The 26,792-nt window shown below is 53.3% G+C and overlaps 6 non-coding genes across 6 annotated transcripts; all 6 read left to right on the plus strand.

The window, feature by feature from the left end:
• The first annotated feature begins 594 nt into the window (after positions 1-594).
• On the plus strand, positions 595-676 carry TRNAS-AGA (transfer RNA serine (anticodon AGA)). Its single transcript has one exon. It is a non-coding gene; the product is annotated as a tRNA-Ser (tRNA).
• Positions 677-2,416: 1,740 nt separating this feature from the next.
• TRNAM-CAU (transfer RNA methionine (anticodon CAU)) lies at positions 2,417-2,488 on the plus strand. The gene has a single exon. It is a non-coding gene; the product is annotated as a tRNA-Met (tRNA).
• A 2,290-nt stretch (positions 2,489-4,778) lies between these two features.
• Positions 4,779-4,850, plus strand: TRNAG-UCC (transfer RNA glycine (anticodon UCC)). Its single transcript has one exon. It is a non-coding gene; the product is annotated as a tRNA-Gly (tRNA).
• A 12,514-nt stretch (positions 4,851-17,364) lies between these two features.
• TRNAS-AGA (transfer RNA serine (anticodon AGA)) lies at positions 17,365-17,446 on the plus strand. Its single transcript has one exon. It is a non-coding gene; the product is annotated as a tRNA-Ser (tRNA).
• Positions 17,447-21,224: 3,778 nt separating this feature from the next.
• On the plus strand, positions 21,225-21,296 carry TRNAM-CAU (transfer RNA methionine (anticodon CAU)). Its single transcript has one exon. It is a non-coding gene; the product is annotated as a tRNA-Met (tRNA).
• A 2,290-nt stretch (positions 21,297-23,586) lies between these two features.
• Positions 23,587-23,658, plus strand: TRNAG-UCC (transfer RNA glycine (anticodon UCC)). The gene has a single exon. It is a non-coding gene; the product is annotated as a tRNA-Gly (tRNA).
• The last annotated feature ends 3,134 nt before the right edge of the window (positions 23,659-26,792 follow it).

Genomic DNA, 26,792 nt, shown 5'->3' on the forward strand with positions numbered 1-26,792 from the left:
TATTCTCCCTTTTACCCTCCTCGCTTCTCCTCAGGCAGGCTCTACCTCGCCCTTTCCATAGATCTCTCCCACCCTTGCAAACCATTCCCCCTACGCACCAACAACCTGCATGGCAGTCGCGGTCTTTGTTCAAGGGTTGACATCACCCTACGTCCCCAAGAGGCTGGAGGTGCTGCCTGGAGGTCACCATCTTCCCTGCAGGAATGTCCCCACCCTAGTGCTCACAGCAGGCTTGGAGTCCCCCGCAGATAAATTTGAGAAGAACAGTGGGTCTTGTATCCCACCTCACTCTGGTTGTCTCCACACAGCTGCCTTCCTTTCTTCCCTGGAAGCAGCCGAGATGCCAGCTGGGGAGTGAAACGCTGCCTGCGTGGCAGGATAACCCAGATGCCTGGCTGAGGACAAGGCACTGGGAGCTGCAGTTGTAGCTCCTGGGGTTATGCCTCTCAAGGCCTCTGTCAGCCTGACACCAGGTGCTTGTCATGCTCAGTGGAGTTTCCAGCCGCAGGAGCAAAGCCTGGCCCTGAGACTCCCAGGGAGCCGGGTGTCATTGCACAGGGCATGTGATGAGCAGGGCAGAGAGGGCTGGAGCAGGTAGTTGTGGCCGAGTGGTGAAGGCGATGGACTAGAAATCCATTGGGGTTTCCCCGCGCAGGTTCGAATCCTGCCAACTACGGGGCACAGCCCTTTTGGCCACGCTGCAGCCATGGCACTCGGCTTCATGCTGTACCTGGAGCCCAGGGAGACAACAAAAACCCCCTTGCCTACAGCAATTGTCCTTGCCCGCCCCCCACCCCCACCCCCAGATTCCTGGATGGATGGGAAATCCTGCTAGGCAAGTTGGGGGAAGTGCTGAGTATGAGCCATGAAAAGAGGTCCACTGGTTTTGCTTGTTGAGCAGAACTTAATAGACTGATCTTGCCACATATCCCAAGCAGAACAGCCCCACCAGCTGTCTTCCCTACACCTGAAACTACAGCAGCGCATGTCCAAAGAGAGCCTGCACAACATGGCCCTCCTTGCTGACAAAGAAGGGAAGACACCTCATGGATCTGAGATCTTGCCAGCACTCACAAAGTGCCCCTCACTGTCATGAAGGCAGACTGGTGTGGAGCAGCAGGCAAGTGGGGGGAAGAGCCTCACCAAGAGGCTCTACCAGCTCAGCCTGCTTCAGAGCCTTCCTGGGATGCCTTGCAGCATTTAAGACAGGGCACCACCCAGTCCAGCTGGGCTGGCCCTACCCTGGGGTGACTGGGAGCAACCTCCACCCCCAGCAGTGCTGGGCAGGACAGGAACTGTACCAGGCATGGAGAGGAGCGGTTGGGGTTTCTCTGGCTCCCTGGCACCCTGTGTGGTGGCAGGGGCAGCCCTGGGCTGTCAGGGAGCAGCAAGGGCAGGGCTGTGCCAGGAAGGAGGACAAGCCGGGAGCTGGGGGGAGCGCAGCACAGCACGGGCAGGGCAAGGCCCTTGCAGCTGGTGTGAAAGGCAAGGTGCTATCTGCTATGCAACTTGCTTAGTGGAACGAACACTGCCTAGGCCTAAGAGCTTTTACCTCAGGGTCCTTCAGGCGACCTGAAGACCCAACCTAAACCAGCTCTCACTGGCTGAGAACATCCCATACAGACAATAAAACAATAGGAGATTTGTCTTTCAAAAAATCCCCAGGTACATAACCACAGCAAGAACAGCAATCGATCTGAATCTAGTATAAACTCTCTCCACCTGCATGGGACATTGATTTAGAACAATGAAGATTAACATCCCAGTGACCATACATCCATAACACCTTCCTGTGAGAAGCACATACTGATTTTGCGAGCAATAGTAATGGATTAGCCCACCCCTTAACATGAGTAATTTGATTGGTCGACACAACTCCATTGTAAACATAGATAAACCCTGCTTTCCTCTCTATTGAGGTCCTCCATGCATTAGGCTGGGGCACTGCTATGTGCACAGCTAAAAGAGGAGAATTATTTCCCCTGGTAATTCTATGCTAAGGGTCCTTGTCTCCCTCCTTGTCCGGCAAAGAACTGACTTTTACACCAGGCACAGTCTCGCAGCCCCTGGGAGCTGGATTTCCAAGCAGGGTTGCAGCCCCCATGAGCTCGCTGGAGAGCAGCTCCCCTCTGCGCTGCAAAGCAGCAAGGCTGCCCCCTCGCTCTGGAGTTTCCTTCAGCACCTGCAGAGCCAGCTCGGGTGGTCAAAGAGAAAGTCCCCATCCAGGGTTACGGGCAGGAGATGAGGGGAGAAGGGCAAAGCAAGGCCCTTGTGCTACCCGCCCCAGGCCCACTGCCAGTGAACTTTCCAGGGAGACAATGTTCCTGGGTAGAGGAATAGAAGGAGGCATGAGTGCTGGCAGTGCCAGGGAGCATCAGGCAGGGCTGCGGGAGGTCCTGGCTGAGATGCTTGGGGGAGCAGAGTGGCGCAGCGGAAGCGTGCTGGGCCCATAACCCAGAGGTCGATGGATCGAAACCATCCTCTGCTAGTTGATTTTTTCCATGCTCCTGACAGCTGCTGCCTCTCTCAGCAGGTTTTAACCTGCACTGCCACCTTCTTTCTCCTTTGCCTTCTCAGGAGCCAGCACTCCCAAAGTGCCCCTCAGCCAGGCAGACGGGTGGGTGTGGAGCAGCAGGCAGAGCGCAGCACAGGGCTCCCCCCACAAGGCAGTGGGTGTCCTGGGGACACAGGTGTTTCTCCCTTCCCATCAGGCAGCTCAGTCCCAACTTCCCAGCTGCAAGTGGGGACCTCCAGGGCTCTGCAGGTGGGGAGGAGGACAAGGCTGGTGCTACTTTGGGAAACACCAATGTGATCAACTTGACCATCTGGGAGTTTTCTCCATCCTAGGCTGTTTGCTGCCTTGCCCGCTCACAGGTCCAGCCAGGGCCAAGCAGGAATTCCCAATGGGCGCTGTATTGGCTACATGTGGCTAGGTGTTGGTAGTGGAGGGGAGAGGGGTGCTGCAGGATGGCCTCTGTGAGAAGAGCTAAGGGACTGTCCTGTGCCAGACACAGCTGGTTCCAACTGCCTCCACAACACTGAGCCATCTGTGAAGTTTGTGGCATGGAGAGCACCTGTGATGGAGCTCCAGGATGAGTTGCTCCTTCTCTTGCCTGGCCATGATGTTTCAATTGCAATGACCCTTCAAAAACAATTGAGAGTGGCCTCTTCCAGAAGTCCTTCTTGTCTGAGTGCTTCCATGAGCTGGCAGCAGGAAGATGGCTTGGGTATCTGCAAGGGAGCTCCCTGCTACCTGAGTATGTGATGGGCAAGAAGCCAGAAAATCACTTGGATGCTGACTGTGAGGTCACCTTGGCTCAGCAGGCGATGGGCCATCCACAGGAATATCGCTTGCGCTAGGTGCTTCTCTTCATTCCATAGTGGATAGCACTGCATGGTATATCTTTTTATATCCGAACACTTCTTGGTCCAAAGGAAAAGGACAGCCCATCAGAGGGAGAACTGAGAACATGCAGTCTTGACAGTGTCAAAAATGGCCGTCAGGCAATCACAAAGCAATATGAGAACCCATGGGGAATGATGCTGTCAAAAGTTGCCTCTTCCCACATTTAGTGAGTGAGGGGCTTCCCTGCCTGACATGCTTCTGGCCTATTTGCACATTATACAATAGGAATAATAATCATTATCCTAGCGTTGCCTGCTTTTCACTCACTGATTGCTGAGCTAATACTAGACAAGTGTACGAGATATGGACATATCCAGTGCCTCAGAAGAAATCCAGGCTAGTTGTTGTGCCTTTTTAAGTCCACCAAAGCACACACCATACAACCACACGTTAGCTCGGGACAGCGTGAACGTGCCTCCGTCTGGGGCAGGTGGAGACCTGTGTTAGCTCAGTGTTATGCCCAATGGTATTGCCAATGGGCACTGTATTGGCTACACATGGCAAGGTGTTGGTAGTGGAGGGGTTAGGGGGTGCTGCAAAGTGGCCTCTGTGAGAGGAGGTAAGGGTCTGCCCTGTGTCAGACACAGCCAGTTCCAGCTCCACAGTGGACCCACCGCACGACACATCGTCAAAGTTTGTGGCCCCTCTGTGAAAACATATTCCAGAAAGGGCAGAAATCGCCGGGCAGAGAGAGGTGGAAGGAACAAAAAGAGTGGGAAAGAGCAGAGGGAAGATGCACCCTGCTTGGGCAGGTAAAGGGGTCTAGGAGTAAAGAAGTAAAGTTGAGCCTGGGACAGGGGAGAGGAAAGGTGGTGGTTTATGTTTGCCTTTTTGTTTCTCATTACGTGAATCTGTTTTAATTGGCAAAAAATTATTTGTTCCCAAGTCAAGCTTGCTTTGCTCACAACAGTTTTTCCTAAGCCATGTCCTTGCGTTTATCTTGACCCTGGAGCTTTCTCGTTCTGTTTTCAATGCACTGTCCCCCACTGAAGGTGCGGAGAGTAGTGAGCAGCCGGGTGGGTGTTTGGCTGTGCTTATACCACCACACAAATGCACCTACACTTGCATACTACATGCACAGCTGGCACACGTATGAACGCAGATGGGGAGCGGCACCATTACCAGCACCCAGCAGCTTGAGATTCCCTAGCCAACATCTCACACACAGAGAAGCACACACACATCCCAGCAGCTTGATGTCATGTGTGTGCAGAGGCTGGAAAGAGGAGGCTGGCCAGTCTGTGAAGTAGAGGAGCAGGAGGCAGGCCAGTTTGTGAGCTGGAAGAGCGGAAGGTAGGTGAGGTTGGGAAGTGCAGGAGCAGGAGTGAGGCCAGGCTCTGGGCTGGAGGAGCAGGAGGCTGCAGTGCCAGGAGCGTTGGTGGTATAGTGGTGAGCATAGCTGCCTTCCAAGCAGTTGACCCAGGTTCGATTCCTGGCCAACGCAGACAAGCTTTTCTTCAGCCGGGCTCCACAGTGCCTTGCCTCTCCTGCTCCAAAACAGCCCAGCTTCCCTCAGCAAGTTCAGCTCCCATAGGGCAGTCGAGCCACTCCCCTTGGCTCCCCCTGCAGCCTTGCCTCATGGCCAGGCCTTGGGGCACCTCCAAACCCAGCAGACACAGGCCTGGTTTTCAGCCAGGCCAGCCTTGGCAAAAGCACACTGCGGGTGCTGCTTTGGGCCATACAGAGATTCTCAGGGAGTGTTGAAGCACTGGAGCAGGTGCCCAGAGAACTTTGGGATTCTCCATGCCTGCGTATCGCACTCAAGTTTCAATGGGGCTCAGGCACTGAGCAGCCTGCTCTAGCTTTGGGGCTAGCCCTGCTTTGAGCAGGCATTTGGACTAGTGACCTCCTGAGATGCCATCCATGAAGCAACAAGTCCCAGAGAGAGCTGTGCCCTCCTTCCTCTGCACCATGGGCAGTAAGTGAGCCTCTTCCCCACAGCAACTGGAGCTCAATCGTTGCTCAGCACTTGGCGCATCTCCTGTCCTTTCGCCTTGACTCTCCAGCCCCTTTCCCACACACTGGCTCCTTGAGACCGGCACAGTGCTCGCCCAGGGGTTGGTGTGGCAGAGACCTCCTTGCCCAGCCTTCCCGGCCCCAGGCAGGGAAGAAGGAAGCACCCTTGTTGCCCCAAGGAACCATCCATGAGGCAGCACTGCCGGCCAAGTGCTTGGCTTGCATATCCTGGGGCTCTGTAGGGAATGGAGGAAGTCATGGGAAAAGTAGACACGTGCCTGCATTGATGGCCAAGTGCAATAGTGTCCATGGTCAAGTCCGCCCCTCGATCACGAGCCCATTTGTATGTTGCGTCTCTCCCTTGATGGCCTGAAGTGTCATGGGCCCACCGAGCTATAAATAATTCACCCGTATGTTGCCAGTCCAGATCTACTTGAGCTACTTCAATCTTAGCAGCCTGGTCCACCTGCTGGTTGTTTCGGTGTTCTTCAGTGGCCCGACTCTTGGGTACGTGAGCATCTACGTGACGCACTTTTACAACCAGGTTCTCTACCCGAGCAGCAATATCTTGCCACAATGCGGCAGCCCAGATGGGTTTACCTCTGCGCTGCCAGTTGTTCTGCTTCCACTGCTGCAACCACCCCCACAGGGCATTTGCCACCATCCATGAGTCAGTACAGAGGTAAAGTACTGGCCATTTTTCTCGTTCAGCAATGTCCAAGGCCAGCTGGATGGCTTTCACCTCTGCAAACTGACTCGATTCACCTTCTCCTTCAGCAGTTTCTGCAACTTGGCGTATGGGACTCCATACAGCAGCCTTCCATCTCCGATGTTTTCCCACAAGACGACAGGACCCATCAGTGAACAGGGATATTGCTTCTCATTTTCTGGTAGTTTATTATACAGTGGGGCCTCTTCAGCACGCGTCACCTCCTCCCCTGGGAATATTCCAAAATCTTTGCCTTCTGGCCAGTTCGTGATCACTTCCAAGATTCCTGGGCGACTGGGGTTTCCTATTTGGGCCCATTGTGTGATCAGTGAGACCCACTTACTCCACGTAGCATCGGTTGCATGATGTGTAGAGGGGATGCTCCCTTTGAACATCCAGCCCAGCACCGGCAGTCGGGGTGCCAGGAGGAGCTGTGCTTCAGTACCAACCACTTCCAAAGCAGCTTGAACCCCTTCATATGCTGCCAATATCTCCTTCTCAGTTGGAGTGTAGCGGGCCTCGGATCCTCTGTATCCCCGACTCCAGAACCCTAAGGGTCGACCTCGAGTCTCCCCTGGTGCTTTCTGTCAGAGGCTCCAGGTAGGGCCCTTCTCCCCGGCTGCGGTGTAGAGCACATTCTTTACATCTTGTCCTGCCTGGACTGGCCCAAGGGCTACTGCATGAACTAGCTCCTGTTTAATTTGTTCAAAGGCTTGTCATTGCTCAGGGCCCCATTTGAAGTCGTTCTTCTTCCTGGTCACGTGATAGAGAGGGCTTATGATCTAACTGTAATTTGGAATAAGCATTCTCCAAAAGCCCACAACGCCTAAGAAAGCTTGTGTTTCCTTTTTGCTAGTTGGTGAGGACATGGCTGTTATTTTGTTGATCACATCCGTTGGGATCTGACGATGTCCATCTTGCCATTTGATTCCTAAAAACTGGGATCTCCTGTGCAGGTCCCTTGACCTTACTTTGTTTTACGGCAAAGCCGGCCTTCAGAAGGATTTGAACTATTCTCTCCCCTTTCTCAAAAATTTCTGCTGTGCTGCCCCATACAATGATGTCGTCAATGTATTGCCGGTGTTCTGGAGCCTCACCCTGTTCCAGTGCAGTGTGGATCAGTCCACGGCAAATGGTAGGGCTGTGTATCCACCCCTGGGGCAGTCGGTTCCAGGTGTACTGGACGCCCCTCCAAGTGAAAGCAAACTGTGGCCTACACTCTACCACCAAAGGGATTGAGAAGAACGCATTGGCGATATCAGTTGTGGCGTACCACTTGGCTGCCTTTGACTCCAGTTCATACTGAAGTTCTAGCATGTCCGGCATGGCAGCACTCAGGGGCAGCGTGACCGTTCAGGCCACGGTAGTCTACTGTTAGTCTCCACTCTCCATTGGACTTTCGCATTGGCCATATGGGACTGTTAAAGGGTGAGCGAGTCTTGCTGATCACTCCTTGGCTCTCCAGTAGACAAGTCAGCTTATGGATGGGAAGCAGGGAGTCTTGGCTGGGGAGATATTGCCGCCGGTGCACTGTTGTGGTGACGATTGGTATCTCTTGTTCTTGGACCTTCAGCAACCCCACAACAGAAGGATCCTCCGAGAGACCGGGCAAGGTGGACAGCTGTTTAATTTCCTCCGTCTCCAGGGCAGCTATACCAAAAGCCCACCGGTACCCTTTTGGGTCCTTAAAATACTCTCCTCTGAGGTAGTCTATGCCAAGGATGCACGGAGCCTCTGGGCCAGTCACAATGGGGTGCTTCTGCCACTCATTCCCAGTTAGGCTCACTTCAGCCTCCAGTACAGTTAACTCTTGGGATCCCCCTGTCACTCCAGAAATACAGATGGGTTCTGCCCCTTTATAGCTTGATGGCATCAGGGTACACTGTGCACCGGTGTCTACGAGAGCCTTATACTCCTGTGGCTCTGATGTGCCAGGCCATCGAGTCCAGAGAGTCCAGTAAACCCAGTTGTCCCTGTCCTCCACCTGGCTGGAGGCAGGGCCCCTCTAGTCCTGGTCATCATATTCGCTATCCACTTCTTGTAAGTACGCATCAGAAGTCCCTTTATTAAGGTCAGAAGTGGAATCAGCCCTTCTACTCTGTCTGGGGAACTGCTCACTGGAGACTGGGGCAGCAGTTTTCCTGGAAGAACCCCCTTTTGTGGTTGTTTTTCCTTGCAACTCACATACCCGTGCCTCGAGGGCTGAGGTAGATTTTCCATCCCACTTCCTCATGTCCTCTCCGTGGTCACGCAGGTAAAACCACAGGGTGCCCCGGGGTGTGTACCCACGATATTGCCTCTCTTGAGCAGAGGGACGCTTGCTCCTAATGGCTGAGACACTGGCCCATGCAGGTGGGGAGCAGGACATATCCTCTTTGAGTTGCTGGACCTCCCGAGACAGTTTCTCCACAGCCGAGACACAGGCCCGTAGGGAGGAAGAGAGACTTTCTTCATATTGACGGAGTTGGCCAGCCAATTCATCCACCGTTTGTTCCTCTCCATCTTTCCAGGTCATTACTGCCAATAAGTTTGCATGTGACGCTGGTGCACTCCGTACAAACTTCCGCCACATGGGTCAGGTGCATTTCACTTCATCTGGATCTTTGGATAACTGCTCGTTGTTCAGGTCATCATAAATCACTTCCGACATGGCTAATCCCTTCTCCATGGTGCTCCACATGCTTGGGTGACATACGACGTCTTCCTTGAAGGGATACCTTTCCTTCACGCCTGACAGGAGCCGCCTCCAGAGGCTGAGGACTTGTGCCCCTTGTCCAGTTGCTTTGTCAATGCCCCCTTCCCTAGAAAGGGATCCCAGCTGCTTGGCTTCCCTACCCTCTAATTCCAGGCTACTGGCCCCGTTATCCCAGCATCGGAGCAGCCAGGTGACAATGTGCTCGCCTGGACGACGGCTGAAGTCTTTTCGCATATCTCGCAGCTCACTCACAGATAGGGATCGGGTGGTTACCATCTCATTTATGGGTTCTGCCTCTTCCTCCTCCTGTTCTCATGATGGCCCTGCTTCATTTTGATCCCTTACTAAACGAGCTGGTTTTCTTGTGCATTTTCTTTTTTGTATAGGGGTGACTGACACCGGCATGGGTTGGTTCCCTGTTGCAGGGGGCAGAATAGCTGCCGTGCCTGCCGTGGGGGGTGGGGTAGCCGCAGAGCCTGTTGTTTTGTCATCAGATGCAGAGACCTTTTCTCCCCCTTGGAGGTTCTGAGTGGTGTTAAACAGGGCTCGGTAGGCATGGGCCAGGCCCCAGCACGTTGCAGTGATTTGTGTCTCCCTAGAATGGCCAGGGTGACAGCATACTTCTTCCAAATATTCTACTAATTTTTTAGGATTCTGCACTTGCTCAGGGGTGAAGCTCCAAAACACTGGGGGTGCCCACCCACTGTCCTAGGCATTTGCCCATGCTATCCCACTCGCCCTGCCACTCATAACTATCCAGCCTTGGGGCAGATCTCTGGATGACATTCTTAAATTGCTTACTAACCTTGGATAAAACCAAAACAATATTCCCAAGGAGTACCAACAGATGTATCTTAACTACCCAGGGATGTTCAAGGTACTGACAAGTTATTTTAACGAAGGAGATGAACATCATAGAGGAAGGTAATGAGGGTGCCATTCTCTATTTCCTCCATAAAAAATCTCTCAGAGGAAAAGGAATAATTGCTAATGGTCTCCATGAGGTGGTACCCGAAATACAGTAACGGCTTCGTTACAAATCCCAAATACCAAATAACCCCCAATGCCAGCATTTTAGTAACAAATCTCCCAGGCAAAACATCATTAATCACTGCAGAGCACAGCAGACTACAAAACTCAACTCCAATCTTTAACAGGTACAGTAAAAACAAGAGCATGGTGCAGAACAAATTAATATGTTAACAGATATAAATTCCTTAATATGCTCTAGTTAATCTGTTGCCCCATGTTGGGCACCAAAAAGGACTGTCGTGGTTTAACCCCAGCCAGCAAATAAAGCTACTCGCTCACCCCCCCACACCCCCCCACCCCACCCCCCGTGGGATGGGGGAGAGAATCGGGAGGGCACAAGTAGGAAAACTCCCGGGTTAAGATAAAAACAGTTTCATAATTGAAATAAAACGAAGTAGAACAGTAAGAATAACAATGAGAACAACAACAACAACAGAATATACAAAGCAGGCAATGCACAATGCAACTGCTCACCGACCACTGACCGCGTGTCACGAACCGGGGGGCGAGCTCTGCCACACCCCTGGTTTTTATACTGAGCATGATGTCACATGGTATAGAATACCTCACTGGCCAGCTAGGTCCACCACCCCGGCTGTGCTCCCCCCACCCCACCCTGTGCAAGCACCACCCAGCAACAACCAAAGCATCAATGGGCCATCAACGCTCCTTTCACACCAAACCCAAAACACAGCACACCCCCCAGCTACTAGGAAGAACGTTAACTCTGTCCCAGCCTCATGGTGCTCCTGCCCACAAGGGCCTTCCCTCCAGCCTGCAACGAACCTTTGCCATTGAGCTTTACCACATCCCTGGAGAGGTGCATCTCTTCTCCTGTATGGGATTGTGCAGTCTGGACGTTCTGCCTGAACTTACCTGCTGTCCCCGTGTGTCTACGATGACTCATTGAAGAAAAGTCTCTTAGAGTTAGCTTGAGTGCCTGCACTGAAAGCACTTGGGAGCTGACTCGAGGTTTCCCTCATGGCTGAATTTCACCATGACTGGTGACCACGCTCACCATGAAGAGAGCAATGTGACAAAGGCAATCTGTATGACACAAACCCACTTAAAATCGTCTTCCACACTAGCCTGAGACCTCCGAGTTAATTCCCTTATGAAACTGGGACACAGATGAATCGTTTCGATGATAGGAAGCATCATGCTCACCAGGCCCTGATCCTGATAGGGGACTTCAATCACCCGGACATCTGTTGGCAAAGTGGCACAGCGAACTGCAGTCCAGGAAACTACTGGAGTGTGTTGAAGACATTTTTAAAAGTTAAAAAAGGACAACCTGGGGAGCTGCAGGCCTGTCAGTCTCACCTCAGCGCCCAGCAAGATCATGGAGCAGATCGTCCTGAAACCTATGCTAAAGCACATGGAAAAGAAGAGGTGATTGGTGACAGTCAACACGGGTTCCCTAAGGGCAAATCGTGCCTGACAAACTTGATGGCCTTCTACGATGGGGTTACAGCATTGGTGGATAAGGGAAGAGTGACTGACATCATTCTACTTGGGCGAAGCATTTGATACTGTCCCACACAACATCCTTGTCTCTAAAACGGAGAGAGACATGGATTTGACAGGAGGACCACTCAGTGGATAAGGAATTGGCTGGATGGTCGCACTCAAAGAGCTGCGGTCAACGGCTCAATGTCCGGGTGGAGAGCATGGAGAGCAGTGAGGAGTGGTGTCCCTCAGGGTCCTTATTGGGACCAGTATTGTTTAACATCTTTGTCGGGGACATGGACAATGGGATTGAGTGCACCCTCAGCAAGTTTGCAGATGACACCAAGCTGAGTGGTGTGGTTGATACTCTAGAGGGAAGGGATACCATCCAGAGGGACCTCTAGCCTTGACAGGCTAGAGAGGTGGGCCTGTGCGAACCTCATGAGGTTCAACAGGGCCAAGTGCAAGATCCTGCACCTGGGTCAGGGCAATCCGAAACATGGATACAGGCTAGGCTGTGAGTGGATTGAGAGCAGCCCTGCGGAGAAGGACTTGGGGGTATTGGTGGATGAAGAACTGAGTATGAGCCGGCAATGTTTTCTTTCGCATCCCAGAAAGCCAATCGTAACCTGTGCTGCATCAAAAGCAGTGTGACTAGCAGACCGAGGGAGGTGATTCTCCCCCTCTGCTCCACTCTCATGAGACCCCAACTGGAGTACTTTGTTTAGCTCTAGGGCCCCCAGCATAAGAAAGACATGGACCTGCTCAAGCGGGTGCAGAGGAGGGACACAAAGATGATCAGATGGAGCACCTCCCCTAGGAGGACACACTGAGAAAGTTGGGGTTGTTTGGTCTAGAGAAAAGAAGGCTCCCGAGACACCTTCAGGAAAGATGGGGAGGGACTCTTTATCAGGGAGTGTAAGGATGAGGGGTAATGGCTTTAGACTGAAAGAGGGTTGATTTAGATTAGATATGAGGAAGAAATTCTTTCCTATGAGGGTGGTAAGACACTGGAACAGGTCGTCGAGAGAAGTTGTGGATGTCCCTTCCCTGGAAGTGTTCAAAGCAAGGTTGGATGGGGCTTTGAGCAATCTGAAATAGTGGAAGGTATCCATGTCCATGGCAGGGGGGTTGGAAGTAGATGACCCGTAAGGTCCCTTCCAACCCAAAACCATTCTATGATTCATTCTGTGATTCTAGGTGGTATGAAGTGGGAGCACAAAATTTCAGACGAAAGAGGCAAGGGCTTAATCACCAGCAAGACCTCGGCAAGTGGCACCCGCTAGGTGTCTAGTTGCTTCATGAGCAAGGAATGTTTGTGGCCCCACGGGGCTCAGGGACATGGCATAAAAGCCTGCGCTGCTCCAGGCCCTGCATCCTCCTCTCTTGCCTTCCTTTCATCGAGGAACGAGGTAAGCCTGAGTCCGCTCCATCTCTCCCTGTGGGCTGAACTGCTCTCATGGTGGCTACTCAGGTTGATACTTGGGCTGCCTCCGCTTGGCCCCGCAATAGAACTGTTTAAGGGCTGTGACCCCTTTCCCTTTTGGTGGAGGTGGCTGGGGAGAGTTGGGAAGAGGGGCGTTCTTTCAAGCAGAGGGGATCAATGGGGCTCAGCTCTCAATGCACGGAGGTCTGACCACCAGAATTTCTGCCTTAGGCAGATGGTCTCTAACCAAATGGCCAAGCACATCCAGTGCCTTCTTCAATGCAGCAATGGTTGTTCTGGAGATGGGGTATGATCAGTGTTTCCACAGGTGCTTTAAACCCACTGTGCTGGGTCCTACCCCAAGAGTGGGTCAGCCTTCCTTTAGCGTGCAACTGGCAGGGCACAATGAGCGTCGTGGCAGCTGTAGGCACACTGTGTGTTTTCAAAACAAAGGGTGACAACAGAGAGAACTTAGGAAAAGAAAGACCGACAGATATTGAGGTTTGTGCTCCCTGCCTGCTCTGTGTTTCAGCTTTGCCTCCCTCACCGAGAGATGTCTTGCTTCAGGCCCTGTCTCCCCCGCCCCTGCGGCGCCTCCGGCCCAACCCCACTCGCAAGCAGCTGCAGTGAGCCCTGTGTCGCCCGCTGCGCCGACTCAACAGTGGCCATTGAGGCCTCGCCCGTGGTGGTGACCCTGCCGGGCCCCATCCTCACCTCTTTCCCTCAGAGCACAGCCGTGGGATCCTCTCTGTCAGCTGCTGTTGGGAGCTCCCTCAGCACCGGGGGGGTTCCCGTCTCTTCTGGGGGCTCCCTTGGTCTGGGGGGCTCAGGGCTGTGTCTGCCTCCTCCCCACTGCAGTCTGAACTGCTGAAGCTGGTGGATCATCCCCTATTGGAGTGGGAAGGAAGACGAAGATCCTGCAGCAGCAGGAGCATGGCCACGGCTTGCAGACGGGCTGGGTGTCCTCATCCCAGCTGGCAGCAGGGACCTGTGCCCACTGCTCTTTGCTGCACTGCAGGCCTTGCTGTGTCTCCTCTGGCTCTGCCTTGCTCTCAAGTCCTCGAGAAAGGGTTTGTCCTCTTCTGCTTTGCTGAACCTCCTGCTGATAGGGGGAGGGTGCTGGAGTTCGGGATTGCTCTTGGTGGGCTGGGAATGCCAGCAGGTAGAGCAGAATGGGAAAAGGCAAGCGCTTTGCGTGGAGCTTGTTGTTGGGAAATGGGCCATTGTCTGTGCCTCCCTGAAGCCTGCAGACATGTTTCTTGGTCTCTGTTCTGTGCCACTGCATTTCCTCCTTCTCATTAAAGACTTTGTGCAGCATAGCTGGAGACTCGTGGTGGTTTGTTCTCGTCCTTCCTCAGTTAGCCACGTGCTTTGCAAGGAAGAGCAACTGCCTTTTCTCCTGAGCTTACCACCAGTTGTGGATGGAGGTCCCTGAACTGATACCACAGCACCAAAAATAAGCAAACAGGGAAGAGAAAGACCAAAAAGCCTCGTGGAAATGGAGTGTGAGTCTATAGCCTTCTGATCACAACCCTGTGATATCTCTCAGGGTCAGCCTTGAGTCCTGCCACTGAGAGCATTCAAGAGCTGATCTCATTTCTACTGGCAGTGTACCCAGCGCGTCTTGGATGTATGCTCAGGAAGCAGTGACTTTTCACTGCCTGTCTTGAGTACCCCCTGGCAGAGGACAGAAGCAGGCTTATGAAGTGGGCTGAGATGACAACACGTGGGCTCAGCTGAGTTGTGGAGGGTGCCTTCAGAACCATTCAGTTGCCTTTCTGAGCCTGAATCTCAGGTTTATGCCTCCTTTCCTTTTGGTGATGCACCTTGCTACTCCCAGTTGTTTGGGAGGAAAAAAGCACCTAAGCTGCTCAGCAGTAAGCCGAGGCATCTGCCATGCAAGCATGCAGGCAAGCACAAAGCTAGATCCAGTGTCGTTGTTTAGTCTTCCGCATGATGCATTATTCTCCTCAATGCTGCACCACCAAAACCTCTCAGCAGTCAGTGCTGCTCCAGGTCCGTGAACGTTGGGGCAGGTGCACGTCTTCCCCTGACTGACTGCTCTTGCTTCTGTTTTCTCTCTTGGTGCAATCTGTTCCCGGCACCAAGTGGAAAGCCTTCTGCAAAGTGCACTTCCTCTGCGGGACACCTCCATGTCTGCATGCCAAGTGGCCTTATAGGGACTCCACCAGTGTCATTGTGCAGCTGATTCCCAGTTCTGCACTGCTAGGGGATCTGTCAGCCCTGCCAAAGGGACACTGAGGTGATTAAGGACTTGGCTCATCTGTCATGTGAGGACAGGCTGGGAGAGCTGGGGTTGGTTAGCCTGGGGAAGGGAAGGCTGAGAGTGCTGGAGAATAGGCAGGTGGATTAAAGGAGAGAGAGCCATCCTCTTGCCAGTGGTGCCCAGTGGGAGGTCAAGAAGCAGTGGACAGAGGTGGAAATACCAGAAACGTCACACACACTAACCCTGTTTTACTGTGAGGGTGGTCAAAGATGGGAACCAATTTCTGAGGGAGGTTGTTCAGCCAATTGTTCAGATGTGAATGTTAATTCAGACCTTTTGAATCTACTTCTCAGTCTTCTCAAATGTTCTTCAGAAACTTCATGTGAAAAACAGTCCTGGCACTTCTCTCTTTCATTGGTGTTGTGGGAATAAAGTCCAGGGGATGGGTATGGAGTGGAAAGGAGGAAAGCGCTGGTTTTCAGCTCTGGACGTAGCCAGTGTGACGGCAAGATGGGGTTAGGGTGGGCATTGCAGTAGGAGCAGAGCATGCCCAATCACTATCCCCCTCTTGGTAACTCCAACAACTTGTAGCACTGCTATTGACACAGTGGGAGTCTGTAAATACTGTGCTAACACAAACTTTTCGTACAACCCCCCAGCCCAGAATCAGTTTTGACTGTCAGCACAGCAAAGAACGTTGCTTTTTTCTTTAAGCAACCCTCCAATCAGAGACTCGAGAAGCTTCACCCCCTTGAGGTAGAGAGTCTAGTTATGAGAGGCTCCTTGTGTTTCCTTTGGCCCACAGGCCATAAACTTCAAGAGGAATGAGGGCATCTCAGGTCTTAGTTACCAGCAACAGCGTTCCATCCAGTTCCAGTAAACTTCCGGATGGCTCTGCAATGCTGGAGCCTCCACAGGGTAGGTCAGCGTCTCCAGGGTGACTTCAGCTCAGACAGACAGGCCTTTGAGCCATTACATAAAGAACAGGCCTCCTCCCACCGCACCCCCAAATTGCATACCTGGCCTCAGTGTGTCCCTTGACGACCACCTAGGCACTGCTGATCTTCTTTTGGACCCTGCCACAGCACATGCTTTTCCCGCCAGGTGCAGCTAGCAGCACCAGCAGTTCCTGGACAAAAATGCCTCTCTCCTGGCTCCTGTACCAGCACCGCAGTGAACAGTCAAGCCTGGTGGCCTCCCAGCAAGCAGAAAGCACTGGTCTCAGTTGGTCTCAAGGCTGCGGGGAGGCAAGGGGACTGGCCCGAAAGCCCAGGGGAAACCTGGGCATTGTTTGAACAGAAGAGCCTGGCTGCAGAACATGTAAGACACCCACCCTGGAGCCAGGTTGATGAGACATTTGTCAGCATTGGCCAGGAATCAAAGCCGGGTCAACTGCTTGGAAGACTGCTATGCTCATCACTATTCCACCAACGCACCTGTGGGCAGTGCTGCCTCCTGCTCCTCCAGATCAGAGCCTGGCTGCCTCCTGCTGCTCCACTTCACCCACTGACCGGCCTCCTCCTTCGAGCCCCCTGCACGCACACTTCCTCAAGCTGCTCCTCATGCTCACCCTCTCGACTGCAAACACCTCCCACCCTTGCTCTGCATGCAGACAGACACTGCCAGATGCACCACCTGCACACCTTCTCCTTAAGACCACTTTCCAAATACTCCTGCTCCAAAGCCAAAAGGGAATCAGAACTACTTTCATCTAATAATGGAAATGATAGCTGTTGTGGATCGTTTAATATTTTGTTTTATGCTCAGGAATTGGACAATGCTTGCCAGTGCTGGAAAAAAGTTCAGAACATATCTATTCCACAAAAACATCTCTCTCCTGTCTCCCTCCAGTACATCCACACCTCCCATTTATTCTCCCTTTTACCCTCCTCGCTTCTCCTCAGGCAGGCTCTACCTCGCCCTTTCCATAGATCTCTCCCACCCTTGCAAACCATTCCCCCTACGCACCAACAACCTGCATGGCAGTCGCGGTCTTTGTTCAAGGGTTGACATCACCCTACGTCCCCAAGAGGCTGGAGGTGCTGCCTGGAGGTCACCATCTTCCCTGCAGGAATGTCCCCACCCTAGTGCTCACAGCAGGCTTGGAGTCCCCCGCAGATAAATTTGAGAAGAACAGTGGGTCTTGTATCCCACCTCACTCTGGTTGTCTCCACACAGCTGCCTTCCTTTCTTCCCTGGAAGCAGCCGAGATGCCAGCTGGGGAGTGAAACGCTGCCTGCGTGGCAGGATAACCCAGATGCCTGGCTGAGGACAAGGCACTGGGAGCTGCAGTTGTAGCTCCTGGGGTTATGCCTCTCAAGGCCTCTGTCAGCCTGACACCAGGTGCTTGTCATGCTCAGTGGAGTTTCCAGCCGCAGGAGCAAAGCCTGGCCCTGAGACTCCCAGGGAGCCGGGTGTCATTGCACAGGGCATGTGATGAGCAGGGCAGAGAGGGCTGGAGCAGGTAGTTGTGGCCGAGTGGTGAAGGCGATGGACTAGAAATCCATTGGGGTTTCCCCGCGCAGGTTCGAATCCTGCCAACTACGGGGCACAGCCCTTTTGGCCACGCTGCAGCCATGGCACTCGGCTTCATGCTGTACCTGGAGCCCAGGGAGACAACAAAAACCCCCTTGCCTACAGCAATTGTCCTTGCCCGCCCCCCACCCCCACCCCCAGATTCCTGGATGGATGGGAAATCCTGCTAGGCAAGTTGGGGGAAGAGGACCAGTGCTGAGTATGAGCCATGAAAAGAGGTCCACTGTTTTTGCTTGTTGAGCAGAACTTAATAGACTGATCTCGCCACATATCCCAAGCAGAACAGCCCCACCAGCAAAGAATGTTGCTTTTTTCTTTAAGCAACCCTCCAATCAGAGACTCGAGAAGCTTCACCCCCTTGAGGTAGAGAGTCTAGTTATGAGAGGCTCCTTGTGTTTCCTTTGGCCATCAGGCCATAAGCTTCAAGAGGAATGAGGGCGTCTCAGGTCTTAGTTACCAGCAACAGCGTTCCATCCAGTTCCAGTAAACTTCCGGATGGCTCTGCAATGCTGGAGCCTCCACAGGGTAGGTCAGCGTCTCCAGGGTGACTTCAGCTCAGATAGACAGGCCTTTGAGCCATTACATAAAGAACAGGCCTCCTCCCACCGCACCCCCAAATTGCATACCTGGCCTCAGTGTGTCCCTTGACGACCACCTAGGCACTGCTGATCTTCTTTTGGACCCTGCCACAGCACATGCTTTTCCCGCCAGGTGCAGCTAGCTAGTTCCTGGACAAAAATGCCTCTCTCCTGGCTCCTGTACCAGCACCGCAGTGAACAGTCAAGCCTGGTGGCCTCCCAGCAAGCAGAAAGCACTGGTCTCAGTTGGTCTCAAGGCTGCGGGGAGGCAAGGGGACTGGCCCGAAAGCCCAGGGGAAACCTGGGCATTGTTTGAACAGAAGAGCCTGGCTGCAGAACGTGTAGGAGCCAGGTTGATGAGACATTTGTCAGCATTGGCCAGGAATCGAAGCCTGGTCAACTGCTTGGAAGACTGCTATGCTCATCACTATTCCACCAATGCACCTGTGGGCAGTGCTGCCTCCTGCTCCTCCAGATCAGAGCCTGGCTGCCTCCTGCTGCTCCACTTCACCCACTGACCGGCCTCCTCCTTCGAGCCCCCTGCACACACACTTCCTCAAGCCGCTCCTCATGCTCACCCTCTCGACTGCAAACACCTCCCACCCTTGCTCTACGGGGCACAGCCCTTTTGGCCATGCTGCAGCCATGGGACTCGGCTTTATGGTGTACCTGGTGCCCAGGGAGACAGCAAAAACCCCTTTGCCTACAGCAATTGTCCTTGGCTGCCCCCCCCCCACCCCCCCCCAAATTCCTGGATGGATGGGAAATCCTGCTCCCATTGACAAGATAGGCAAGTTGGGGGAAGAGGACCAGTGCTGAGTATGAGCCATGAAAAGAGGTCTACTGTTTTTGCTTGTTGAGCAGAACTTAATAGACTGATCTCACCACATATCCTAAGCAGAACAGCCCCACCAGCTGTCTTCCCTATACCTGAAACTACAGCAGCTCATTTCCAAAGAGAGCCTGCACAACATGGCCCTCCTTGCTGACAAAGAAGGGAAGACACCTCATGGATCTGAGATCTTGCCAGCATTCACAAAGTGTCCCTCACTTTAGGGCTCATGAAGGCAGACTGGTGTGGAGCAGCAGGCAAGTGGGGGGAAGAGAAGAGACCAGCACCGACTATGAGCTACAGAAGAGGTCCTGCTTTGCATACATTGCTAACAATCAAGTGCAGACACAGCATCGATCTGAGATCTCGTATGTGGTCCTGGGATTATTCTGCCTGATCCCTCCTCAGCCCGTGCACACGCGGACCAACTTTCCCAGGGGGCTTTCCCAAATTTAACTTAAGGATGTGATGATGAGGGGTGGGTCTCTCCTGTCTCCTCCTCTTCTGGGAAAGATGTGGAAGTGTAAAAGAGGACCATGCCCTGACATCAGAGACCCTGATGGGTGGGATAGAAAAGAGCCAGAGGCTTCCCAGAGGGCTTCTTTCAGTCCCTTTCCCAGCTTCTACCAATAGAGCAGCAGCACAGGAGGAGTTGCTGGTAGCCTGCCTGGGTGGTTCAGCATCTTAAGGAAAAGGGAAACCCTGAAGGGCGCACACAGAGAGGGCCCAGAGAAAGAGAAGGAGAGACAAGCCCATTGCTGGCGCGTGGTCTGTTCCCCGGAGCCAGGCCGCTGAGGGTGGCGGGAGCATTGCAAGGGAAAAAGAAGCTCAGAGAGATTGTTAGTATGAATGAAGAAGGAAAGGGACCAATGGAGAGGGCACCTGGAGCCAGGGACCTCTTGATCTGCAGTGAAATACTTTCCCCTGAGCAATAGCCCCTGCAGCTGGGGGCACACTGCCCATGCTCACCCCTGCATCCCACATCCCAGCCCTCTCTATTCCGCTTTTGCTTTTGTCTCCTCTGCCTGGTTGCTGCGTGCTCTGGCCTGGGATGGGACAGGAAACACAAGCCCAAAAATGCAGGCCTCAGCACTGCCACCCTGTCCCTCACCCTCACCAACAGGCTCTACCAGCTCAGCCTGCTCAGAGCCATCCTGGGACGCCTTGCAGCCTATAAAACTAGCCACCACCCAGTCCAGCTGGGCCGGCCCTGCCCTGGGGTGACTGGGAAACACCTCCACCCCCAGCAGTGCTGGGCAGGACAGGAATGGCACCAGTCACAGAGAGGAAGGGTTTCTCTGGCTCCCTGGCACCCTGTGTGGTGGCAGGGGCAGCCCTGGGCTGTCAGGGAGCAGCAAGGGCAGGGCTATGCCAGGAAGGAGGACAAGCCGGGAGCTGGCGGGGAGCGCAGCACAGCATGGGCAGGGCAAGGCCCTTGCAGCTGGTGTGAAAGGCAAGGTGCTATCTGCTATGCAACTTGCTTAGTGGAATGAACACTGCCTAGGCCTAAGAGCTTTTACCTCAGGGTCCTTCAGGCGACCTGAAGACCCAACCTAAACCAGCTCTCACTGGCTGAGAACATCCCATACAGACAATAAAACAATAGGAGATTTGTCTTTCAAAAAAGAACCCAGGTATATAACCACAGCAAGAACAGCAATCTAGTCTAAGATCTAGTGTAAATCCCCTCCTCCTGCATGGGACATTGGTTTGGAACATTGAAGATTAACATCCCAGTGACCACACATCCATAACACCCGCCTCCTCGGAGAAGCACATACTGATTTTGCGAGCAATAGTAACTGATTAGCCCACCCCTTAACATGAGTAATTTGATTGGTTGACACAACTCCATTGTAAACATAGATAAACCCTGCTTTCCTCTCTATTGAGGTCCTCCATGCATTAGGCTGGGGCACCGCTATGTGCACAGCTAAAAGAGGAGAATTATTTCCCCTGGTAATTCTATGCTAAGGGTCCTTGTCTCCCTCCTTGTCTGGCAAAGAACTGACTTTTACACCGGGCACAGTCTCGCAGCCCCTGGGAGCTGGATTTCCAAGCAGGGTTGCAGCCCCCATGAGCTCGCTGGAGAGCAGCTCCTCTCTGCGCTGCAAAGCAGCAAGGCTGCCCCCTCTCTCTGGGGTTTCCTTCAGCCAGCTCGGGTGGTCAAAGAGAAAGTCCCCATCCAGGGTTACGGGCAGGAGATGAGGGGAGAAGGGCAAAGCAAGGCCCTTGTGCTACCCGCCCCAGGCCCACTGCCAGTGAACTTTCCAGGGAGACAATTTTCCTGGGTAGAGGAATAGAAGGAGGCATGAATGCTGGCAGTGCCAGGGAGCATCAGGCAGGGCTGCGGGAGGTCCTGGCTGAGATGCTTGGGGGAGCAGAGTGGCGCAGCGGAAGCGTGCTGGGCCCATAACCCAGAGGTCGATGGATCGAAACCATCCTCTGCTAGTTGATTTTTTCCATGCTCCTGACAGCTGCTGCCTCTCTCAGCAGGTTTTAACCTGCACTGCCACCTTCTTTCTCCTTTGCCTTCTCAGGAGCCAGCACTCCCAAAGTGCCCCTCAGCCAGGCAGACGGGTGGGTGTGGAGCAGCAGGCAGAGCGCAGCACAGGGCTCCCCCCACAAGGCAGTGGGTGTCCTGGGGACACAGGTGTTTCTCCCTTCCCATCAGGCAGCTCAGTCCCAACTTCCCAGCTGCAAGTGGGGACCTCCAGGGCTCTGCAGGTGGGGAGGAGGACAAGGCTGGTGCTACTTTGGGAAACACCAATGTGATCAACTTGACCATCTGGGAGTTTTCTCCATCCTAGGCTGTTTGCTGCCTTGCCCGCTCACAGGTCCAGCCAGGGCCAAGCAGGAATTCCCAATGGGCGCTGTATTGGCTACATGTGGCTAGGTGTTGGTAGTGGAGGGGAGAGGGGTGCTGCAGGATGGCCTCTGTGAGAAGAGCTAAGGGACTGTCCTGTGCCAGACACAGCTGGTTCCAACTGCCTCCACAACACTGAGCCATCTGTGAAGTTTGTGGCATGGAGAGCACCTGTGATGGAGCTCCAGGATGAGTTGCTCCTTCTCTTGCCTGGCCATGATGTTTCAATTGCAATGACCCTTCAAAAACAATTGAGAGTGGCCTCTTCCAGAAGTCCTTCTTGTCTGAGTGCTTCCATGAGCTGGCAGCAGGAAGATGGCTTGGGTATCTGCAAGGGAGCTCCCTGCTACCTGAGTATGTGATGGGCAAGAAGCCAGAAAATCACTTGGATGCTGACTGTGAGGTCACCTTGGCTCAGCAGGCGATGGGCCATCCACAGGAATATCGCTTGCGCTAGGTGCTTCTCTTCATTCCATAGTGGATAGCACTGCATGGTATATCTTTTTATATCCGAACACTTCTTGGTCCAAAGGAAAAGGACAGCCCATCAGAGGGAGAACTGAGAACATGCAGTCTTGACAGTGTCAAAAATGGCCGTCAGGCAATCACAAAGCAATATGAGAACCCATGGGGAATGATGCTGTCAAAAGTTGCCTCTTCCCACATTTAGTGAGTGAGGGGCTTCCCTGCCTGACATGCTTCTGGCCTATTTGCACATTATACAATAGGAATAATAATCATTATCCTAGCGTTGCCTGCTTTTCACTCACTGATTGCTGAGCTAATACTAGACAAGTGTACGAGATATGGACATATCCAGTGCCTCAGAAGAAATCCAGGCTAGTTGTTGTGCCTTTTTAAGTCCACCAAAGCACACACCATACAACCACACGTTAGCTCGGGACAGCGTGAACGTGCCTCCGTCTGGGGCAGGTGGAGACCTGTGTTAGCTCAGTGTTATGCCCAATGGTATTGCCAATGGGCACTGTATTGGCTACACATGGCAAGGTGTTGGTAGTGGAGGGGTTAGGGGGTGCTGCAAAGTGGCCTCTGTGAGAGGAGGTAAGGGTCTGCCCTGTGTCAGACACAGCCAGTTCCAGCTCCACAGTGGACCCACCGCACGACACATCGTCAAAGTTTGTGGTCCCTCTGTGAAAACATATTCCAGAAAGGGCAGAAATTGCCGGGCAGAGAGAGGTGGAAGGAACAAAAAGAGTGGGAAAGAGCAGAGGGAAGATGCACCCTGCTTGGGCAGGTAAAGGGGTCTAGGAGTAAAGAAGTAAAGTTGAGCCTGGGACAGGGGAGAGGAAAGGTGGTGGTTTATGTTTGCCTTTTTGTTTCTCATTACGTGAATCTGTTTTAATTGGCAAAAAATTATTTGTTCCCAAGTCAAGCTTGCTTTGCTCACAACAGTTTTTCCTAAGCCATGTCCTTGCGTTTATCTTGACCCTGGAGCTTTCTCGTTCTGTTTTCAATGCACTGTCCCCCACTGAAGGTGCGGAGAGTAGTGAGCAGCCGGGTGGGTGTTTGGCTGTGCTTATACCACCACACAAATGCACCTACACTTGCATACTACATGCACAGCTGGCACACGTATGAACGCAGATGGGGAGCGGCACCATTACCAGCACCCAGCAGCTTGAGATTCCCTAGCCAACATCTCACACACAGAGAAGCACACACACATCCCAGCAGCTTGATGTCATGTGTGTGCAGAGGCTGGAAAGAGGAGGCTGGCCAGTCTGTGAAGTAGAGGAGCAGGAGGCAGGCCAGTTTGTGAGCTGGAAGAGCGGAAGGTAGGTGAGGTTGGGAAGTGCAGGAGCAGGAGTGAGGCCAGGCTCTGGGCTGGAGGAGCAGGAGGCTGCAGTGCCAGGAGCGTTGGTGGTATAGTGGTGAGCATAGCTGCCTTCCAAGCAGCTGACCCAGGTTCGATTCCTGGCCAACGCAGACAAGCTTTTCTTCAGCCGGGCTCCACAGTGCCTTGCCTCTCCTGCTCCAAAACAGCCCAGCTTCCCTCAGCAAGTTCAGCTCCCATAGGGCAGTCGAGCCACTCCCCTTGGCTCCCCCTGCAGCCTTGCCTCATGGCCAGGCCTTGGGGCACCTCCAAACCCAGCAGACACAGGCCTGGTTTTCAGCCAGGCCAGCCTTGGCAAAAGCACACTGCGGGTGCTGCTTTGGGCCATACAGAGATTCTCAGGGAGTGTTGAAGCACTGGAGCAGGTGCCCAGAGAACTTTGGGATTCTCCATGCCTGCGTATCGCACTCAAGTTTCAATGGGGCTCAGGCACTGAGCAGCCTGCTCTAGCTTTGGGGCTAGCCCTGCTTTGAGCAGGCATTTGGACTAGTGACCTCCTGAGATGCCATCCATGAAGCAACAAGTCCCAGAGAGAGCTGTGCCCTCCTTCCTCTGCACCATGGGCAGTAAGTGAGCCTCTTCCCCACAGCAACTGGAGCTCAATCGTTGCTCAGCACTTGGCGCATCTCCTGTCCTTTCGCCTTGACTCTCCAGCCCCTTTCCCACACACTGGCTCCTTGAGACCGGCACAGTGCTCGCCCAGGGGTTGGTGTGGCAGAGACCTCCTTGCCCAGCCTTCCCGGCCCCAGGCAGGGAAGAAGGAAGCACCCTTGTTGCCCCAAGGAACCATCCATGAGGCAGCACTGCCGGCCAAGTGCTTGGCTTGCATATCCTGGGGCTCTGTAGGGAATGGAGGAAGTCATGGGAAAAGTAGACACGTGCCTGCATTGATGGCCAAGTGCAATAGTGTCCATGGTCAAGTCCGCCCCTCGATCACGAGCCCATTTGTATGTTGCGTCTCTCCCTTGATGGCCTGAAGTGTCATGGGCCCACCGAGCTATAAATAATTCACCCGTATGTTGCCAGTCCAGATCTACTTGAGCTACTTCAATCTTAGCAGCCTGGTCCACCTGCTGGTTGTTTCGGTGTTCTTCAGTGGCCCGACTCTTGGGTACGTGAGCATCTACGTGACGCACTTTTACAACCAGGTTCTCTACCCGAGCAGCAATATCTTGCCACAATGCGGCAGCCCAGATGGGTTTACCTCTGCGCTGCCAGTTGTTCTGCTTCCACTGCTGCAACCACCCCCACAGGGCATTTGCCACCATCCATGAGTCAGTACAGAGGTAAAGTACTGGCCATTTTTCTCGTTCAGCAATGTCCAAGGCCAGCTGGATGGCTTTCACCTCTGCAAACTGACTCGATTCACCTTCTCCTTCAGCAGTTTCTGCAACTTGGCGTATGGGACTCCATACAGCAGCCTTCCATCTCCGATGTTTTCCCACAAGACGACAGGACCCATCAGTGAACAGGGATATTGCTTCTCATTTTCTGGTAGTTTATTATACAGTGGGGCCTCTTCAGCACGCGTCACCTCCTCCCCTGGGAATATTCCAAAATCTTTGCCTTCTGGCCAGTTCGTGATCACTTCCAAGATTCCTGGGCGACTGGGGTTTCCTATTTGGGCCCATTGTGTGATCAGTGAGACCCACTTACTCCACGTAGCATCGGTTGCATGATGTGTAGAGGGGATGCTCCCTTTGAACATCCAGCCCAGCACCGGCAGTCGGGGTGCCAGGAGGAGCTGTGCTTCAGTACCAACCACTTCCAAAGCAGCTTGAACCCCTTCATATGCTGCCAATATCTCCTTCTCAGTTGGAGTGTAGCGGGCCTCGGATCCTCTGTATCCCCGACTCCAGAACCCTAAGGGTCGACCTCGAGTCTCCCCTGGTGCTTTCTGTCAGAGGCTCCAGGTAGGGCCCTTCTCCCCGGCTGCGGTGTAGAGCACATTCTTTACATCTTGTCCTGCCTGGACTGGCCCAAGGGCTACTGCATGAACTAGCTCCTGTTTAATTTGTTCAAAGGCTTGTCATTGCTCAGGGCCCCATTTGAAGTCGTTCTTCTTCCTGGTCACGTGATAGAGAGGGCTTATGATCTAACTGTAATTTGGAATAAGCATTCTCCAAAAGCCCACAACGCCTAAGAAAGCTTGTGTTTCCTTTTTGCTAGTTGGTGAGGACATGGCTGTTATTTTGTTGATCACATCCGTTGGGATCTGACGATGTCCATCTTGCCATTTGATTCCTAAAAACTGGGATCTCCTGTGCAGGTCCCTTGACCTTACTTTGTTTTACGGCAAAGCCGGCCTTCAGAAGGATTTGAACTATTCTCTCCCCTTTCTCAAAAATTTCTGCTGTGCTGCCCCATACAATGATGTCGTCAATGTATTGCCGGTGTTCTGGAGCCTCACCCTGTTCCAGTGCAGTGTGGATCAGTCCACGGCAAATGGTAGGGCTGTGTATCCACCCCTGGGGCAGTCGGTTCCAGGTGTACTGGACGCCCCTCCAAGTGAAAGCAAACTGTGGCCTACACTCTACCACCAAAGGGATTGAGAAGAACGCATTGGCGATATCAGTTGTGGCGTACCACTTGGCTGCCTTTGACTCCAGTTCATACTGAAGTTCTAGCATGTCCGGCATGGCAGCACTCAGGGGCAGCGTGACCGTTCAGGCCACGGTAGTCTACTGTTAGTCTCCACTCTCCATTGGACTTTCGCATTGGCCATATGGGACTGTTAAAGGGTGAGCGAGTCTTGCTGATCACTCCTTGGCTCTCCAGTAGACAAGTCAGCTTATGGATGGGAAGCAGGGAGTCTTGGCTGGGGAGATATTGCCGCCGGTGCACTGTTGTGGTGACGATTGGTATCTCTTGTTCTTGGACCTTCAGCAACCCCACAACAGAAGGATCCTCCGAGAGACCGGGCAAGGTGGACAGCTGTTTAATTTCCTCCGTCTCCAGGGCAGCTATACCAAAAGCCCACCGGTACCCTTTTGGGTCCTTAAAATACTCTCCTCTGAGGTAGTCTATGCCAAGGATGCACGGAGCCTCTGGGCCAGTCACAATGGGGTGCTTCTGCCACTCATTCCCAGTTAGGCTCACTTCAGCCTCCAGTACAGTTAACTCTTGGGATCCCCCTGTCACTCCAGAAATACAGATGGGTTCTGCCCCTTTATAGCTTGATGGCATCAGGGTACACTGTGCACCGGTGTCTACGAGAGCCTTATAC

Source organism: Calonectris borealis, chromosome 11 (genome assembly GCF_964195595.1).
Source record: "Calonectris borealis chromosome 11, bCalBor7.hap1.2, whole genome shotgun sequence".
NCBI classification, from domain to species: Eukaryota; Metazoa; Chordata; class Aves; order Procellariiformes; family Procellariidae; genus Calonectris; species Calonectris borealis.